Source organism: Stenella coeruleoalba (assembly GCF_951394435.1).
Source record: "Stenella coeruleoalba genome assembly, chromosome: 12".
NCBI classification, from domain to species: domain Eukaryota; kingdom Metazoa; phylum Chordata; class Mammalia; order Artiodactyla; family Delphinidae; genus Stenella; species Stenella coeruleoalba.
Window position 1 is genome coordinate 68,893,732 of NC_137158.1, and position 19,572 is coordinate 68,913,303.

General features: G+C 42.1%; 1 protein-coding gene across 14 annotated transcripts in view; it reads right to left on the reverse strand.

Annotated features, from left to right (window-relative positions):
• The window catches only part of HIVEP2 (HIVEP zinc finger 2), a 192,806-nt gene extending 174,234 nt beyond the window's left edge, over positions 1–18,572 (reverse strand). For 7 of the 14 annotated variants that reach the window (XM_079939538.1, XM_079939530.1, XM_079939547.1 and 4 more), the window contains exon 1: positions 18,433–18,572. The gene's annotated coding sequence lies outside the window, so the exon portion shown is untranslated. Of the gene's footprint in view, positions 1–18,035; positions 18,100–18,432 lie in introns of those variants that run through there. The other 7 variants (XM_079939534.1, XM_079939544.1, XM_079939535.1 and 4 more) reach the window with 6 other exon arrangements.
• Between the last annotated feature and the right edge of the window lie 1,000 nt (positions 18,573–19,572).

Consider the following 19,572-nt stretch of genomic DNA (forward strand, 5'->3'; position numbering starts at 1 on the left):
GATAAAGAAGTTACTTTTTTTCATTTTTCGGCCACGCAGCTTGTGGGATCTTAGGTCCCTGAACAAGGATTGAACCCAGGCCCACAGCAGTGAAAGCGCTGAGTCCTAACCACCGGACCACCAGGGAACTCCCAGAAGTTACATTTTTTTAAGTTTACTAAAGTTTTCTTTTTTTTTTTTTTACGTTTTAAACATACATGAAAGACTTTACGATTTAGTAAATGTTAGTTGTCCTATCCGGGCATGTACTAAGGGCAATATGGAAGGTAACCTTGGCTTCTACTCAAAGTGATCCAAAGCCCCTGAGAACTTCTGCTGTCCTATTTTCCAAACATCTGAATAACACAATGGGATATTTTATCACCTAATAATATCAAAGTGGCACAGTTTATTAGAATTAACATTTATTTCACATATATTCCCTATCCCCATTTTATCAAGAAATTGGCTCAGAGAACACAGGACTAGCATAGATGTACGGACCTCAGATGGGCTCCTTCCAATCTTTTTGAAAAGGAATAGCAAACCCTTCCTATTTCCATACTCCTAACTCCAAACTAAAACCACCCCTTCTGTACTACATAAGATGTTCTTAGGCTAGCTTGGTAGCCAGCGCCTCTGTGATATGAGTGCTGGGAGAGGCCTGGGAAATAATCAAACTGTTATTTACTTAGTTTGAATACAGCAACTTTTAAACAACTTCCCTAGGCTTCCCAAGTTGTATCAAAGGATTCTCCATTGTAACAGTGTTTCCAAATGTGTTCGATCCTAGGAAATACTGCTGTGGTTGTCTGTCTGCTGGGTGATCTCACATCAACTTTTTTGTGTCTTTTTTCTCCTCATATCAATCATCCTTTTATCCATTAAATCACTGCAGTGATTCTCGTGTTTTTGATTAGAACATATTTTTACTTACTCTTTCAATCATCTGTCAATGGTATATAATTAACACTCCACAAGCTGCAAGTAACTGCCCAAATACTGTCTAAGCTCACTGAAGATTTTATTCAAAGTTCATGCTCTCTGGTTTATACTTAATTGCTGATGATGACACTTGGAAAGAATAAAAGAAGGATGACTAAAAATCACCCTATTTTATAATCCTAATTACATACTAAAGGAAATCAGTATTACCATAAATTTAGTATAGACTTATATGAAGACCAGTATGACAGCAATAAAATAAATCAACTTGTGAATAAACATATAATTGAAAATATAAACCATATTAATAAAGTATGAATTCTTTAGGTTCCTGGTGCTATTTTCAAATGCATCTCTTTTATATCATGAAAGAGAACAAGTAGACTGTGAGGATAAAAGGATGTTTTGCAGGATAGCATATTTTAGACTTTCTCTTTAGCAACTGCCAGAAAAAAATTTTTAAATGTTCCAATTTTGTGCTTTGAAGTATGTTATGAGAGTGAACAAATCCAACTTAATAAAATGTATTATCACTTCATTCAATGAAAAGGATTGAGACTTGAATTTTCCCAAGTTAATTCTTTTAAAACTCATTATTTCATTTAGGATTGGTTTCCCTTAGATGTGTAGTGACGAGATGAGAGTAATAGTGAGTTACTGCAGTAATTGTTTGGGTCTCCATGTTTCTTGAGATCCCAGTTTGCGACAAGAGGTTCCACATTTTCTTAGACTCTGACTAGTCTTTGATGTAACTTGACTGTGAAAGACTGACTTGTCTCACAAGCTGGCATCTCTAAAAATATACAGGCATCCTAAGTTTTTATCCTTCTCTCATAATATCCAATATTGAGTCTTTCTTCTTCTCAAATGGACATCTGCCAGTCATTTGTTGTCTTCCCAGAAAACTGGCTCCCAAAAAACGCAGTAACAAAATCATCAGGACGCTCTTCTTTCTCAGGTCACATCCTATTTCATTACACACTGTAGGACTGCATTGTTCCTCTAGAGCCAGAACTTTCCCAGGTCAGAGCCCGGCTCAAAATGAAATATCTGAAGCACAGTCCAATGGAGAGGACAGCTCACTGAGTGAACAGAAAAGTACAGGAATAAAGGGAGAACCTCTTTTTAAACACACACATACATACACACACACACACACACACACACACACACACACACACACACATGAATAAACCTTTCCTGAAAAACCTACCTGCCTACATGCTTCACAATCTGGTTCCAGTAAGACCATTTTTCTACTTCCGTATTTCCAAGCCCCATGATTTTTTCTTACAAATCACCCCCCGAATTATAACCTTCTCTTTATTAAGTGGCCTTCAGCACAAATGACTAGTGCCTTGATCTCTTCAAGACTGTATAACCATACAAAGGACAGCACTAAGACAGTCCAAGAACCTACAGGTGGTTCACTCTCTCTAGAGACAGCAAGAGGAGGAATCATCACCTCATACCCTCGGGCTCTCCGTAAAAGTTAGTGTCTTCTTCAAATGGAAATATATTTATGCAGCACTCAAATGCTTAAGAACACCCTTCCTTTTCCAGCCTCCATCTACATTTAATATCTCAGAATTGGCCCTCGATAAAGTCTAAATAATAGTTTAAGTGCCCCCATGGCCTATCGTCAAGCACATTATTGGGACATCAGGGCTCCCACACGAACTAAAGTGAGATCAAAAATTAGTGAACTGGACAAATTCTTTTATTACGACACCGTAGGTTTTTTTGTTTGTTTGTTTGTTTTCTTGCGGTACGGGGGCCTCTCACTGTTGTGGCCTCTCCCGTTGCAGAGCACAGGCTCCGGACGCGCAGGCTCAGCGGCCATGGCTCATGGGCCCAGCCGCTCCGCGGCATGTGGGATCTTCCCGGACTGGGGCACGAACCCGCGTCCCCTGCACCGGCAGGTGGACTCTCAACCACTGCGCGACCAGGGAAGCCCGACACCGTAGTTTTTTATTCTCTCCTAGTTCCTCACAAAATCCTGTGTACTTCCTCAGAGACTAAAAGTGTGACTAGAGTTAAATCTAAAATAAGCTACTTTCCATAGTGGTTACAAGGATTCCACAGTCAGAGTGCCCACTCAGAAAATGATAACCTTTGTTTCAGTAACATATAGTTATTAACTTTCAGTTATTGTCTGATACATCACTTCTACATACAGTGCCACTTGTTCTATGAAATATGCCCCCATCTAGGTACCCACCTTCTTTCCTATTCATTATGTGGATTAATAAGCAATCTGTGCAGGCAAATTAAAAGAAGAGAGTTTTCTCATGGACACTAAAGACAAGCTAGATCTAAATTAAGAATATTTCTCCAAACTGTGATTAAGATGCAACAAAACCCATGCAGGTACTGTCTAGATAATATTCTTAAAAGTAATACACCTGGGGCTTCCCTGGTGGCACAGTGGTTGAGAGTCCGCCTGCCGATGCAGGGGACACGGGTTTGTGCCCAGGTCCAGGAAGACCCCACACGCCGCGAAGCGGCTGGGCCCGTGAGCCATGGCTGCTGAGGCTGTGCGTCCGAAGCCTGTGCTCCGCAGCGGGAGAGGCCACAACAGTGAGAGGCCTGCGTACCGCCAAAAAAATAAAAATAAAAAAAAAAAGTAATACACCTGCATGGACGTACCTCCCAACATTCTATATCTGCACTTTCAATTAACAGAAAACATAAATTGAAGAAAAGGTTAATTTATATTAAAGTGGTAACCATTTGAGCTAAACTTAGTATCAGTATGGCATGTCATTTCTATGGCCAAAAAGTGGGAAGTAGAAAAGGTTCGAATAACTGGCACAGGTTTGAATAACTGGTACAGGTGTGAATAACAGCGTGTCCACCAGCAATATATTTGCTTTATTTTTATGATTAAAGTCATTATACTCGAGATTTCTGGGCTCCTGGGACCAAGACTGCAATAATAATATGCTAATTCAAAGCCAATATGTCTCCTATGCAAAATACACATACTTCAAACTATTGACAAATGCAGTAGGATTTTCTGCATAGAAGTTTTCACATACACGTCTTTCATCTGTTTCATTTAACTGTGTTTGTATGGAACTGCCCAAATCGGGAACCAGACTCTCCGTGTGTTACAGTACGTATGCCCACCACTACTTACCATTTTAGGTACAAACTCTTTAGGCTGAAATACAAGCCCTCAGACAACATACCCCAACCTTTCTAACTTTTTCACCAACATTCACTTAATATGCATTTTGTGCTGCCCTCAAATCAGATGCTTTTCTGAAAACACTCTTGGCACTTTCCCAGGTTGGTGCCTGTCAACATCAAGGCCTATCTAAAGCGTCTCCTCCCAGGTAGCCTCTCTGGATATCCCCAGCCAGGGGTGATTTTGCACCTTAATACTTCATACATGCCTCCCTTGTGGTACTTAACCTGCTTCTTTTAATTATGGCTTCCTTTGCATAGTTCTTTCCCTCAATATAGTAAAGTGTCAAAGTTTTGATGATGACACACAGGGGCAGAAGAAAGCTTCTGGCAGTGAGGATTATGTTCACTATCTTGATTGTAGTGATAGTCTCACAGGTGTAAACAGTTTGAAACCGTGCCCCATAGGGTTAAGAGAAACTGGTGATTACCAGAAATTGTTGAGCTTGTCTTAAAGAACAGCAGGCAAGGGAACCGCTTGTTAAAAACCCCTCTGCTTATAACCTGCCTTCACTGACCAAGCTCGCCTTAATTATTATTTAAGTTTAGTTTATTAAAAAAAAGTTTTGATGATGAGAATAGTGAAACACTCTTCTTTATATTTTATACTCTATTTATACTTTATTTCATATTCCCATATATCTTACACGTGCCAGGACCTCCAAAATTATATATGTTAAAATAGGTTTGTATTATATTATTAGACATTCCTGCTCTGTTCCAGTTGCAAGTCTCAGCAAACATGTCTAGGCCTTTTCTGTAAAACGTTTCTAAGCCAGTTGGCAAGAGGATATATTCTGAAGAGTAACTGAAGATAAGTAATTCTTTTTGAGGATTCATTAAAAAAAAAAAATAGCCTGGAGTAAATTCCAGAAATGAATAGCCTGATCCCTAAAGAAATTAATAAAATAAAAATGAAAACTACATAATAAGAGGTCTAGCTGAAGGAGTTAGGGATATTTAGCCTGGAGAAAAGAATACTTACGGTGAACATGATCGCTATCTTTAAATAATGGTAAGATTGTCATGCAAGTTGATAAGCAAACTTGCTCTGGATAGCGGCAGAGGGCTCAACTGCTGATAAATTGAAGTGTCCAAGAGTGGAAAAGGCCTCCCTAAGAAAGGAAGAGGTGTGTAAGCAGAGACCAAATGCAGGCAGTCCTTGGTGATTTGTCCTGAGTGATTTCTACTTGCTCAGTTGGGGATTTAATGATGGTTTTCTCTAATCCTGAAATGCTATGAAAGACTTCACATTGCAAAGTGTCCTGTCACCACTTGGCAAATCAATACATCAGATCCTACCCTTAAGGAAATTAACCAGCATAATTCAAATTAGGCACTTTAAGGGATGCCCTAAATAAGTCATCACTGCAGTACCACACATTGTATCAGAGTGACAGGAAGAGGTAAAATTTCCCACAAAACACTAAACTGATACTGAAGATGCAGCCTGTTCAAAACCAAGATCTGACCTGTCTGGAAAAAAGCACAAGGAGAGGTTCCATTGAATAAGGACGGAGGCCACTTGCATATTCCAAAAGAGTCTCAAAATCCCATTTCCCCATGACTACCCGTCTCATTGCCTCATTTTTCAGAAATACTTACATGTCAGACATAAGAACAGTAGTCTGATTTACACAATTTTGTGGCATATTATAAAAATTTTTTATGAAACTTAAACCAAAACCAGTTGGCTTAAAGGAGATGACAAATGTTAAATATACTGTTAGACACTGACTGCTTTTACAGCTATAAGAAAGGTTACAATAATCACAGCAAGCTTCAAAGCCAGGAAAACTTTGTTATTAATTTCAAAATGTCTTCTATTTACTTCTCATTGTTCCCATTCTATATAACCCAAAAGAATATAGGAAAAGAAAGACAAATTATGAGGACAATGTCTTCACAATATAAGTTCCTGAGATTATTAGCTAGAACGTAAAATTTTTTCCAGATCAGCTATTAATATCCATCATACCTATTTTCAGACACTATTAGGTTTAACATTAGTAAATTCTCACCAAACATGGACAAAAGTCAACTGATGACCGAACGAATTTGGAGTTTATCCATTTAAAAATCTAATCTCCACACAGCATCCCATTATTTGCTATATTCTACACTGTCAGGTGATTTATTTTTAAAGGTCATTTTGAATATTCTCAGCCACTTGGCCCATTTTAAAAGCTACACTTGATTAAATTTGGGCAACAAGTTCATCGTAAATATTACTGAGGTCATCTGAAGAAGTAAACAGATTACAAATTCAAAAACAAATGTCTTTGGACTCCTTTCCTTTTGCTTCACATGGGTATAACTATCTCGACATTTTTACACATGTGCATTAGTGACCTACGCAAAATTTAGATGCATCGGGGATATTACAGCAAGCTATGGAGCTACTGACCATGATCTTTCTGAAAACAGTTACATATGCCTGTGATAAACTGCATCAATAGCAGTCAATTATCTCAAGAACACTCTACTAACCCTTGTCACAAATGTATTGCTGTGCATCAGATTTTTTTTCAACAATTGAATTATTCTCAAAACTTAGTGTTGCTTCACATCCTAAAAATAGTTCCAGTTCTCTCCTGTTACCCTGCTCTGTTCCCAGGAGGCAGGGCAGTGCTATAAACAATGCTTCATTTTTTACAGATGAAGAAACAGTGAAATATAACAGAGGTACAGTCACTTGGCCTGAATCATTCTGAAAATCAATAATGAGGCAAGCAATAGACTAGTGGGGATCAGGGTTTCCCATCAGCCACTCTGGTGTCCTCTGCACCCCTGGCGTGGGCTCTGATGAGCACACCCTCTCGATGTGGGCACAAGAGATATTTGAAATCCCCATTTTACCCCCCAAAATCTCTATTTCTCCCAAAGAGAATTAATTCAATGTTTCTAACTCTGGATTTTTCCCTTGCTTAGAGAAATGGGGATTATTCAAAATGTAAGCATCAGGAGAAAAAAGAAGAATAAAGTTTGATAATTGTTCCTTGCATAATGAGAAGCTGAACTTCCCATGACCTGTCCATAAAGTCTCAGGGCCAGCCATCAGGATTGTCCCATGGGCCACTACTGAGTTGCAACGCCAGATTTCATCACTAGCTTCAAATGAGAGGAAAAGATTCACCCCCAGCCTTTGCTTCTTCATTTGTCTCTGCCTCCATAGGGCAAGCGTCTTCAAAGGAGGAAAGGAATATATACAGTACTCTCTCTTTTCTGCTAATTCATCCAAGCAGGCCCACCAAGAAACAACTCTTCCTCACACCCCACCCTCCTGAGCAATGACCATCCTCACACTGCTTTCCTTTTCAGAGCACCCTGAACAAAAGACATCCAAAGAAAACTGTCCTGTACAGAAGAATCCCAGTTCAACTCTAAACTTCTCTGTCCAACTGTAGGAAAAAAATACCTCAAGATGACTCCATCTGTGCCCTGGCTATAAAAACAAAACGGGAAGTGCAGAGCCCAAGGAGGCGCTGACTATGGCTTCAAGAAGTGTCTGTGATCGCAGCGTGGATCGGTGAGGCAGCTGTTTCCTGGAGAACTTCTCTACAAAACCGAAGAAGCAGTTAAGGGTGAGCAGACTGATGGACTGGGTGTGTGGGAGAGCAGGACTTCATGCCCTGTGTGGTTCTGATGACCCCTTCTCTTACACTGGGTCAAATGTCTTTTCTCACCATGTAGACAGTAAGCTTCTTGAGCATTATGACTTTAAGCATTCACCAAACATCTATTGTGTGCCTACTGCATACCACGCACTGTGTTTACCACACTTTTGTAAAAGTGTAAACCATCCTAACCCACTAGAAACTTTATAACAAAAATTATCAGTTAAAAACTGAAAAATTCATTTAAATAAGATTAAAAATACACATTCCAAATATAATTTGTGGTCATCGCTTCACTTTAGCAAGCTTAGCAATGCATTTTACAATATGTGTCATTTGTAAACCATCTTTTTTTCCTCCCCATAAAAAAATAGCCAGGACCTGATTCTACAGGTATGAAGAGGGGAAATGCTGAACCATAAAGAGGAACTTTTTAAAAAAAATTAATGCTATGGGGAATTCCCTGGCAGTCCAGTGGTTAGGACTCCGTGCTCTCACTGCTGAGGGCCCAGGTTCAATTCCTGATAGGGGAACTAAGATCCCACAAGCTGTGCGGCACAGCCAAAATACAAAAAACCAGAAAAACTAATGCTATAATATTTAGTCATATAAAAACAGTACCTCTTCAAAAACTACCTTACTAAGAAAAAAAAATATATATATATAATAAATGGGATATTTTCATTATTGATTTAGTAAGATTTTGCAATGCTTCTATAACTGTTATTTGGGTTGAGAGACCCAATTAAAAAGTAGAAATTCCTAAAAACACTAGAAAGCAGTACAGTGGCTGAATATGCCATAAAAAGTTTCTAAATTAGTCCACTAGAATGTAAACGCCATGAGGACAGGGAATTTTTTTTTTCACTATTTTGTTCACTGATGAATCCCCAGTATCTAGAATAGCACTTTTTCCAGAGTAGGTGCTTAATAAGTTTTTGTTGAATTAATAAGTGTTTGTTTAAAAGTCAGCAGTCCCACATATACACTACCAAATGTAAAATCGATAGCTAGTGGGAAGCAGCCGCATGGCACAGGGAGATCAGCTGGTGCTTTGTGACCACCTAGAGGGGTGGGATAGGGAGGGAGGGAGATGCAAGAGGGAACAGATATGGGGACATATGTGTATGTATAGCTGATCCACTTTGTTATAAAGTAGAAGCTAACACACCATTGTAAAGCAATTATACTCCAATAAAGATGTTTAAAAAAACAAACAATAAAAGTCAGCAGTCCCATGAACAGTTTAGCTGGTCTCCTAAGAAAGCCCAAGGCCCCAGGGGTAAATACTGACTCTCTGGCTCTTGCAATTTACCTAGAAGTTCAAGTTGGGTAATTCCAGCCTCAAAGCCTATTTTTAGACCAAAAACTCCAGAAGGATGATCCACAGAGAATCAGAGAATTTAGTTCACTTCACTAGTGTAGCACTGGCTGAGCTAAAGGAAAAACACCCCGAACTTTAATTGCTATTTGCATTTGTTAACTATTGAAAAACAAGTGCCTTCTGACTTCATTTCTTAAACCATTTCAATCAAATGTAAGTCTTTTATTGTCATTTCTTTTGATCTCACCTTTTCTTAATAGTAATCATAGCTACCAGGTATCAAATGTTTACTGTGTGCTCATTGAGATTGGTATACACATTCTCATAAAAATTTCACAGTGGCCCTTAAACAGATATTATCATCCTCATTTTGTAACCTCGGAAAGGTAACCGACCTTCATAAATTCTCCCAGCTGGTCATGGAGCTGGAATTCACCCAGTTCTGTGTGACTTCAAACCAGGCTCTTAACCCCTAGGGCTACCTGCGTTTCCCACTGGCAGATGTGCATAAACTGTTGTGGAGAACATTGTGCTAAGGGATAAAATCGTTGACGATTTTTTTAATTTTTGAAATAATTTTGATGTGTAAACAATTGCTTATGCTGCATGGAATGGTGAAAAGACCAAACGTTTCTGGAACCAAATGGCCCTGAGTTCAAATCCTGCTTCACCACCAACTATCAGAGTGTTCTTGCAAAAACCACTTAACCTTTCTGAGTCTCCCTTTCCTTAAGTGTAACCATGAATATGGCAACAAATCTTCTCGGGTTTGTTACTGGAGAGTGCCTGGTCTGAAGCCTGCACAGACTAAGTGCCCTTCAAGCCTAAATTCCTTTCCTTCTAACGGATTTGCTAAATTGGCACTGTGGTGATTTTTTTAAGTGTTTAGTTCATCCTTGTAATACCATAATCACTGAATATAATGACACTGCATTCTCTATAACTACAAAGTAGAATTTATAAACTGATAAAATATGAGTTGGAAGAGGCTCTAGAGGCCATCTGTTCCCATCCTTTCCATTTCCAAGTCAAGTCCAGAGAGTTTAAAACGACCTGTTTCCAAGTTTTGACGGAAAGTTAATTGCAAAGACACAACTAGACCTTACGTCCTCCGCCCCCCACTCCCACTATACCCCCCCATTTTTGCCTCACATTACACAGGCATGGCAACGCATGTCACTGTCAGACAATTAAGCAGTATAAAATAACCTCAGTTTAATTGCATCCAATTAACAAGCCCAATTAGTGTTTCACATGTACACTATTAAACTAGTTGTCTGGCTTCCAAAAGAAATAAAACATGTTTCAAATGAATGTAGCATTTTAGTGAACAAAGCTGCTTCCAATTTAAATTACCTTTCCTATCATCTTCTTTTTATAGAATTAGACCTAATCTCCATTTTAAAAGAAATACTTCCTGCGACTATGAGGATGAGAATTACTATGCTGTATTTTACGTATCAAAATTTTCTTTCTCACGGAATACATATGATTTTCTAAGATTAGTATATGTGTGTGTTCACGTGCACACACGTGCCCATACACACATGCATGCCTACAGATCCCCAAGCAAATACAAATGAGGGTGTGTCTACATTTACCTACTGCCTAGTTTCAAAAGTCCCATCTATTTGTTAAGCTTCTGAAATTAAGTGAATCTGCCACAATGCAAATAATAAGAGCTTCAGTGAGCTCCTGCTTTCTTTTTCAGAGAAAACGAAACCACCAAATAAATCTTTGTCAAAAAAACACTGCTTTTCAAATCCACTGCAGTAGGCTATCTGTCCAGTATTGTCGTGCGTTAGGTACAATTGGGTATCAGATAAAAGCAGCATTCTAATGAACCATGAAATGAATCATCTCTTCATTTCTTAAATATTTATACCTAAAAACACAAATACCTTGTAATTCTAAGTATAACCATTTTTATAAGTTGGTGTTTGATGGTCAACTTTCACTATTATATTTATGAGTGTTTTCTGGAGTAAAAAGTTTTGTAGTAGCACTGTACTTGTAATGCAGCACTGTACTTAAAATTTCGTTCAGAGTGACAATCTGCCATATCTATTTGGCCATGTTTATCAAAATATTTTAATCACTCTTGTTACTATTTTATAAGGTGCTTTAAATATGTCCATTAACAGGATGAAAGAATTCCTATTGCTAGGCACTAGTATCAATCTACTACCAAGTAGAAGTAAGAGAGTAGTTACTTCTCTTTTGGGCGTTACAGGAATTTTACTGCCTCTTAGCTACCAAGATATCCAACTCACATACCCTTTTTTAAAATTATTTATTTATTTATTTGGCTGCGCTGGGTCTTAGTTGCAGTATCCCCTATACCCTTATAATCTTTCTAAAACATACATATTATAGCAACACTCTTCTGCTCAAAAACCTTAAGTGAAATCCAGCTTTCTTAGGAGGGCTATACAGCCTCACAGGATCTGGAACCAATATGCCCTCCCAGGCTCACCTTGTTCTTTCCCTCCCGTAACTTTAACTATTCCCCACGACTTCAGATCAAATTATGCTGGGGCCCTCCCTTCCCTTTTTTTTTTTTTTTTTTTTTTTTTTTTTGCGGTACGTGGGCCTCTCACTGTTGTGGCCTCTCCCATTGCGGAGCACAAGCTCCGGACGCGCAGGCTCAGCGGCCATGGCTCACGGGCCCAGCCGCTCCGCGGCATGTGGGATCCTCCCGGACCAGGGCACGAACCCGTGTCCCCTGCATCGGCAGGCGGACTCTCAACCACTGCACCACCAAGGAAGCCCCTCTCCCTTCCCTTTTTGCTCACTGAAATTCTACTCAACTTTCAAAGGCCCCCAATCAAAAAAATCACGTCTTCCCATAAAGACTTTCTAATCTTTCTTGCTGGAAAAAAATATGCCTTCATTTATACACTGCTTTCACTTGTTTTTTGGGGGGTTTTTTTTGTTTGTTTTTTTGCTGTAGCTATATGATTCCATTTATTTAACATTATTAATGTGAAGAAATTACACAGATGGAGAACAAATTAATTATTGTCTAGATTTAGGGATGGTGGGGAGAAAGGAGATAGGTATGATCTATATCCACACCTCCTCAAGGCAGCACAAGGAACATCTTTTAGTTCTGTTTCTTGACAGCAGGGTAGCTACATGAATCTATACCTGTGGTAACAAGACATAGGAGTATACACATGCCATATAACAATATCAATTTCTTTGCTTTGGTATAATACTCTCATTCTAGAAGGCAGCCACTGGGAAAAAAACCATGTGAAGAGTACATAGGACCTGTCTGCAGTACTTTTATAACCTTCTGTGACTCTGTAATTAGTTCAAATAAAATCACTAGTAAGTTTTAATAAAGTTTACTTAGAAGCCATATGCCTTCTCTAGACTGTAAAATTCTTGCAGTCAGGGATCTTTGTCCTTTTATTCTGTCAGTTACTCATTCTGACGCCCAGTATGACTCCACAGCTCAGGCTTGGGATTACTACATACCCTTTCTGCCACCTAAATAGAATTTTCTACATTATATAAATTTTAAAACAGGGAGAAAATAGTTAAATGATACAGCTGACAAAATGGAATATTAGTCCAAGGCTGCATAAAGGAATGCTGTATTTCAAGAACCTCTTTTTTTCTATTCTTTGCCTTCATACTCTTTTGTATGTATTACACTGATTCCTCATCATATGGAAAGTAAAAAAAATCACATCCAAATTTCTCTAAACTTTCTGATATTTGCAAAAATGTAGACAAATTATCTGGGGAATTGACTGTTTTAGTAGCTATTTAGAATCATACGGACCCAGCTCATGCAGGGCTCTAGAGATTAATCGGTTACTTCTCACAGTGACCTTGGAGAGACTTTTGAATTTGCAGTTATTCATTAACTGAATCAATGATGCTGGACAATTTGGTTAACTGGAGCCCCAAATAATTACTTTTTAAAACAAATTATTTATTCCTAAAAAAAATTATCTGCAAATAATTATACAACTAAACCCCTCAAACTAATGTCAGCACATAAAATCATAACAAATTTCCAGGGAGGTCATTTATGTGGAAGCATTGTGAAAAGACACATGCTATACATAAGCCTCCTCCAGCTTCTAGGCCCTGCCCCCCAAATTCCCTCTCCAATGATCAGTCTCTAACATGGCTAAGAGTAGGGTCATCACCTGCCCTGATGTGCCAAGGACAGTCTCCATTTATGCCAAGTTAGATAATGATTCATGTGGTCAACATGCCCACATGCTCTGGCCTCACCTTGGCATTACCTCTCTTGTTATGTGCCCTCCAGCCCCACTGGCTTGCTTTCAACTCCTCAAAACACTGTATATCCCCCAACCTCGGCGCATTTGCATCGTTTCTTCTTTGTACAATATGCTCCCTCTCCCCACCTACCTTTTTCTTCTCTTATTTATCCTGCAGTCTCAGCCCAAACATCACCTCCTCAGAGAGACCTCTTCCTCACTCCCAGACAGGGGTGGTAGACCCCTTGTTATACACTCCTTTACATTTCTTCCATAGTACTTATAACAAACCTCATGATTGCTATCTGTCAGCCCCACTAGATTACAAGCTCTTTTTCTGGTCTGGGTCATCATTATACCTTTGGTGTCTAGCACAAGGCCTGACCCATAGTAAATACTGGTTGAATGAATGGACGAATAAATTGCATTGATCAAGACAACGAGGGCACCTGTCATAATACTCTGAAGAAAGGGCTAAGATTAGAAGTGACAAGTCAAAAGTGCTGGACATCCCTGAGTACTTCCTGACCTTACATCCAGCCATCTTGTGACCGAAGGGGTAGGTCAAACCCCACCTGCTTTCTGCCTAGAATTGTCTTAAGGCACACAAACATCATTTCCATCGTTTCTCTCCAAAGCACTTTCTTCAAATATGTCAAATGGTCAGACTCCAAATTTGTAACTGTTAGGAAATCTAACATTATGGACACTTGTGGGATAGATCACACATCACAGTTAACACTCCACATGATGGGTAATGGGAGTATATGTCAAGATTAGCAGCACATTATTTGGCCCAGGACAATAGTGACACAAAATATCAAGCAGTTCTGATTCTATTCGAAATGCAGTGTTTAAGACGGTATAGTCCTATATCTAACTTCATGCTAGTAGCCATGATCCACCTCAGAGAAACCAAAGATTGCACAGACCAAGTAAGCTGTGTCCTCTCCTTGTAAACAAAGACCTGGGTGTTGCTTCACAGGAATAGACAAAATGCTGAAATATTTTTTCCAAATTATTTAGAGCCATCTCATAGCTACAAATACTGATTTATAACCTCCTTTTTGTTAGAGTTGCCATAAATAGCATATAGAAAGCAATGCTTTTGATTGTGATCAAATATCAGGAACAAACAGAAAATTACATCACTTACAAAATTTGCTTCAAACAAGCACAATCTTGTTTTCATAAAGTTTTCCCATTTTCCCCCCATCTTCTGTGTTCACCCACAACTTCAAACTTTGAGAAGACTCACTGGAACATTCACTATAGTTTTACTCAAGATTAATGAAGGCTCTGCCCCTGTGGTTACAGCAAAGCCACACACATGGTCTGAAGTTCCTTATGAAATCTGAAGTCCACTGAGTTGAGTTAGAAAACTGCCTCTGCTCCTTTTTATAATATCACTTAAAAAGGTGCAATACTTACCTACCAAGTTTTAGCCAAAATATGGATTCACAATGAATTCATATATAAATACATTAACCGGAAGCATATCACCGTAATTGTCAGGTGGAGATTTAAATTGTAATTGTCAGGTGGAGATTTAAATTGCAAACCATTTCTCCTACAGGTCTACTGCATAGACCTACAGAGAGTTCCATTGATGTTGACTATGAACCAAACATGAAAACAGTGTTTATTTGTGATAGACATAGGTGATTAGTTTGATCCACCACCATCTACCCAGTTGATCTTAGCCACATTCCCCTTATTATAATAATTACCACATCAGGTATTAAATTATCCCCTGTCTTAATGGATTACACTTTCCACGCCAAATAACATTTTCTATAAGTCTTTAAAGCTACTTTCCGTATGTTGAAGCTTTCTGATTAATTTCAGCTAATTACTGATAACTCAAAAATCTAAAACCAACACAGATACAGTACATGTTATTTATTGTTGCTACTTGTTGAAATAAGTCCTGCTTCAAAAAACAAAACTGGTAAATTCTTAAAGATTCTTCATTTGAGACTGAATCAGCGTAAAAGATTCAGCCTAATTTTTTGAACAGTGACAAAGGGCCAAAAGCTCAAGCAGACACATGTACCATTATTCCACAAGGAACACCTGCATACACGTTGTCTCTGTTTTGGTTTCATAGTAACAAGAACATTTGTAAACACATCTCATGTAAACGGAGCCTGATCAATCAAAAGATTCTTCCGGCTAATCTTTCAATGTAGTCAAATAGCATGATTTCATTATGTGATAATATATACATAGTAAATTCACTTTTACATTCCATGTTTAAGAGAAATATAGACATGTTTTATCTATTCTAATGGTATTTTTCCAAAGACCTCCACAAGGATCTAACCAGTTAAAAATCACTTATATCTTAATTTGTAATATCATTAATATATTACCATTCTCAACATTGTCCCCAAATCAATTTCACATCAGTTTAATCATAAATACCCTTACATAAATAAAAGCAGTCTCTAATAAAGCCAACCACATAAAATACAATCACCATCACAGAAATATAGTCTCCAACAAGCAGATTTTGCTTTATACCTGACCTATGTTCAAAGCAAGAAACTCAGACAATTTTCAAAAGATTCACCATTGTAATATAACATTTTTCTGTATATAAGAAATATACTGCATTTCAAACCTAGTGGTCAAAAGGATTATGACACTTGAAGCACACTATCATTAAGGCGATGTTGGTAAATCCCATTCACCTCAAAATGAAAATGCACAGTTTTCATCTGGTACCATGACTTCTTGGTGTTCCACAGGAATTTTGTCTGAATAATGAAAATGATATGCATTTTACTCACGTGGAGGGCATTTCTGTCTTGATAAACTATTTGGCCTATATCCTAAAAATCAAAACCAATCTACTCATTACACAATTTCTTGGTTAAAATTTTGCTTTGGCACTCTTATAAGGTGAAAAAGCACAGGACATTTGCAAATTCTGATATATGTATGTGATATGAATATAATATATATAATATATACTACACATAATATATATGCACATATTTTTTAAAACTTGATTTCCTCAAGGACAAATATCACCAAATATTACTATATCACTAGAGGAAATGTTTCTAATAAAGTTAAACTGACTTTTTCTAGGAGGACAGATCATTGCAAATTTAATTAAAATGTATCTTATTAATATTTCAAGTAATTTCTGGGCTTGATTATGCACTACAGAAGAAACAACTGTACTGAAGAGAAAAATCAATAGCCCTTGACTAGGGCTCTGAGCATGCTAGAAAAACACAGTTCTCTTGTGACTTACCCAGGTCTAGCCTTTGGGGATGGGGGAGGGTACCAATATTAATTTGGAAGTAGACTGAATTATTTTTAAAATGGCAAAAAAAAAGGAAGGAGAAAAATCAGTTCAAATTTTCCACTATAATGAAAGTACCGGAAACGAGCCTTTTTATGTTCATTTTAGGCCTAAGTAACTGTGCAGAGAGTAAGGCTTTTGCAATGTCAGTTGCACACTCCGCTTCCTGTGCGAATTCTAAACCATTACAGGTGTCCTAAACCCTCCAGCGAAACCTATCTGTTATCAGGGGAATCCTCCGGTCCCCTCAAAGCCATCCCCACTGCCCCCTACCCCGCACGTATTATTGCCCATCTCCTTCGAGTGCCTTTATTAAGGACCCTCTCTCTTCTCTGCACTCCCGAGGTTAAAGTACCCACTTTTCTTCGGCGTAGCATGTAAAAGCTTTCCCATTAGAGAGGACTAGTTCCTGCGGTCCTTTTTACTTAGATGCTTTCAAGTCAGACAAGAGAAGAGCCACTTGAAGAAAACCCTCCTTCCCCCCTCCTTTTCCCCCACTGGAGCCACGTCCCTGAAGGACAACACCGAGGGACACTTCCTGACCTTCTATCCCCTCACCCAGTTTGGGCTTGGAGGGCTGGGGTCGCATTTTCTCGTGTCCTCTGCTGCACTGGATGTGTTATGTAAGAGGGACAGGACACGGGAGGCACATGCGTAAAAAGCGCACCGATCTGTGATAACAGCTGGGCTGGCAGAGCAGATCTGGAGTCTCCCCCACCAAATACGACAGACACCACACACACATCCCCACCCCCATCCCCACCCCCACCCCCCGCCCAGCAGTGTTTTCCTGTCTCACCCCTACCAGTACCAGACGCTCAGAATGGAAAGGCGGGGGGAGGGGTGAAGGGAGGTGAGAGAGGAGGAGGAGCAGCGGCAGCACATCTGCTTTGATAGCAGCCGGCAGAGCCGCCGCGGCAGAGAGCCCCTCGTTAACCCCCTTCCTGTGGCTGCACCACGTCATGGAACATTCCCGGAACGGGCCAACGTTCCACCCACTTCAGGGAACAGACATAAAGGCGCAGACCCAGCTCCCCACAGTGCACAGCCCAAACACACATGTCCCTTCCCGGTCCCCGGGCAGACGCACAGAGGAACACGCATGCAAACCGCCCCCACCCGTCTCCGCGCGCCCCCGGGCAGCCCGCCGCGCGGGGAGCCGTTCTGCGGCCGGTGCACCCGCAAGCCGAGGGCGCCTCCGCCTGAACCTTCCATCGAGTCAGTCCCCTCCTTCCTCGCTTCCTTCCTTCTCTCGTTCCTTCCTTCCTTCCTCGCTCGCGAGGAGAAAGGAGTCGCCGAAATGCCAACAGCCGGCTCCTGCGCTGCGCACGCTGGGCCGCAGGCCGGCGGCCCGGCCCTCGCGCCGCCCGGCCGCCCGCCCCCGGCCAGCGCCGCGCGGCCCCCTCCCCCGCTACCTGAAGACTGGCGGCCGGCGGCCGCGGCAGCCGCAGCGGTGGCCCGGCGGTGCACGCCGGTGCACGTCCCTCATTAGTAACCAGGCACATTCCTGCCTCCAGCGCTCCCGCGCCGCCCCCCTCCTCCCCCCACCCAGGACCTTACGCAAAGCAGCGTCCCCTCATCTGCATAGCTCCTCGGCCAGGGTATTCCCCGCATTTCCCAACGCGCCGGACCCCCCTCCCGAGGTCTCCCCCATCCCCGCCCCCTCCGACCCTCACCCTCTGGACGCCCGCCCGAAGCCGGGGGCGCGCGGCGGGAGGGGCCGTGGGGTCAGGCGGAGGCGATTTCGTGTAAAGTGAAACGAGCTCCTAATGCTAAAGCAGACAGGAAAAACACCGCGCCGAGGCCACTTACCGAGCCGAGGAACCTAGATTCCCGCCGCTCTGCTCGCCCGAATGGTCTGTCCACGCACCCCAAGGCTGCACCCAGCACCCCAAAGTCGAGACGTGCAGGAATATGGTTAACTGGCCGGGAGACCCTCCAAGTTGCTCCGGGCTCCCGGGAGCTTCAACGTCCAGGACACAACTTGGCCAAGACTTGTGCCACAGTCACCGAAGATGTTCCTGTGGAGACCCTCCTCCGGCGGGGAGAGACAGCGCTCGGCGGCGCCCCGCTCGCCTCCTCTCCACCCCCTCACCTCCAGCCCACCTCCCGCCGGCCGCCAGCCTCCGGGCCGCGAGCCCCTCGGGCGGCTGTCAGCTCCCGGCCGCCGCCGGGTGACAGGGGCGGGAGGAGGGCGCGACGCGGCGGCCCGAGCCCAAGCGGGCGAGGGGGATCCTCGCAGCAGCAGCGGCGGCCGCTCACCTGGAAAGTCACCGCTGAGAAGAAGGAGGAGGAGGACGGTGAGGAGGAGGAGGAAGAGGAGGGAGAGGAGGAGGGGGAGGAAACCCCCCTGGTGCCCTTGTTCTCGCTGCCGCGGCGGCCGCTCCTCGCCAAGGCTGAGCGTGTCTGGTGGGGGGTGTCTGGTAGCATTTCCTTAAGGACAGAGGGAGGGCGGGCGCGGAGGGAGGGAAGCGATCCCGACCGCCTGCCCAGGCTCCTCTTCCCTTTATTTATTTTTCTGACACGGTACGGAGATGGGCCCGGGGCAGGGGCCACCGGGCTCAGGAGGGAGCCGCGAGGCCCGGGCCGCAGTAGTCTGCGTGCGGGAGCCGCAGCGGCCGCCTCCCCTCCCGGTCTGTGGACGCACCGGGTTATTCCTGGCAGCGCCTCCCCGAACAGAAGTTACTAGGAGGAGTGCGCGGCGAGGGCGGGCGGGGGGAGAGGCGGAGGGAGGGAGGGAGGGAGGGAGGGAGGAAGAGGGAGAGACTCAGCCAGCGACGTCATCGGATCCCCCAGCGCGTCCCAGGGAGGGAGGCTGAACCAGAAAAACCAGTCTGGAGCCGGCGAACAGAGAGGGTTGAGCGGCGTGCGGGGAGACTGGGGAGGGAGGCGACCGGGAGGGCAGGGCCGGGCCCTGCCAAGGCCGCTCCGGGCGGGAAGATCGCGGCCGCG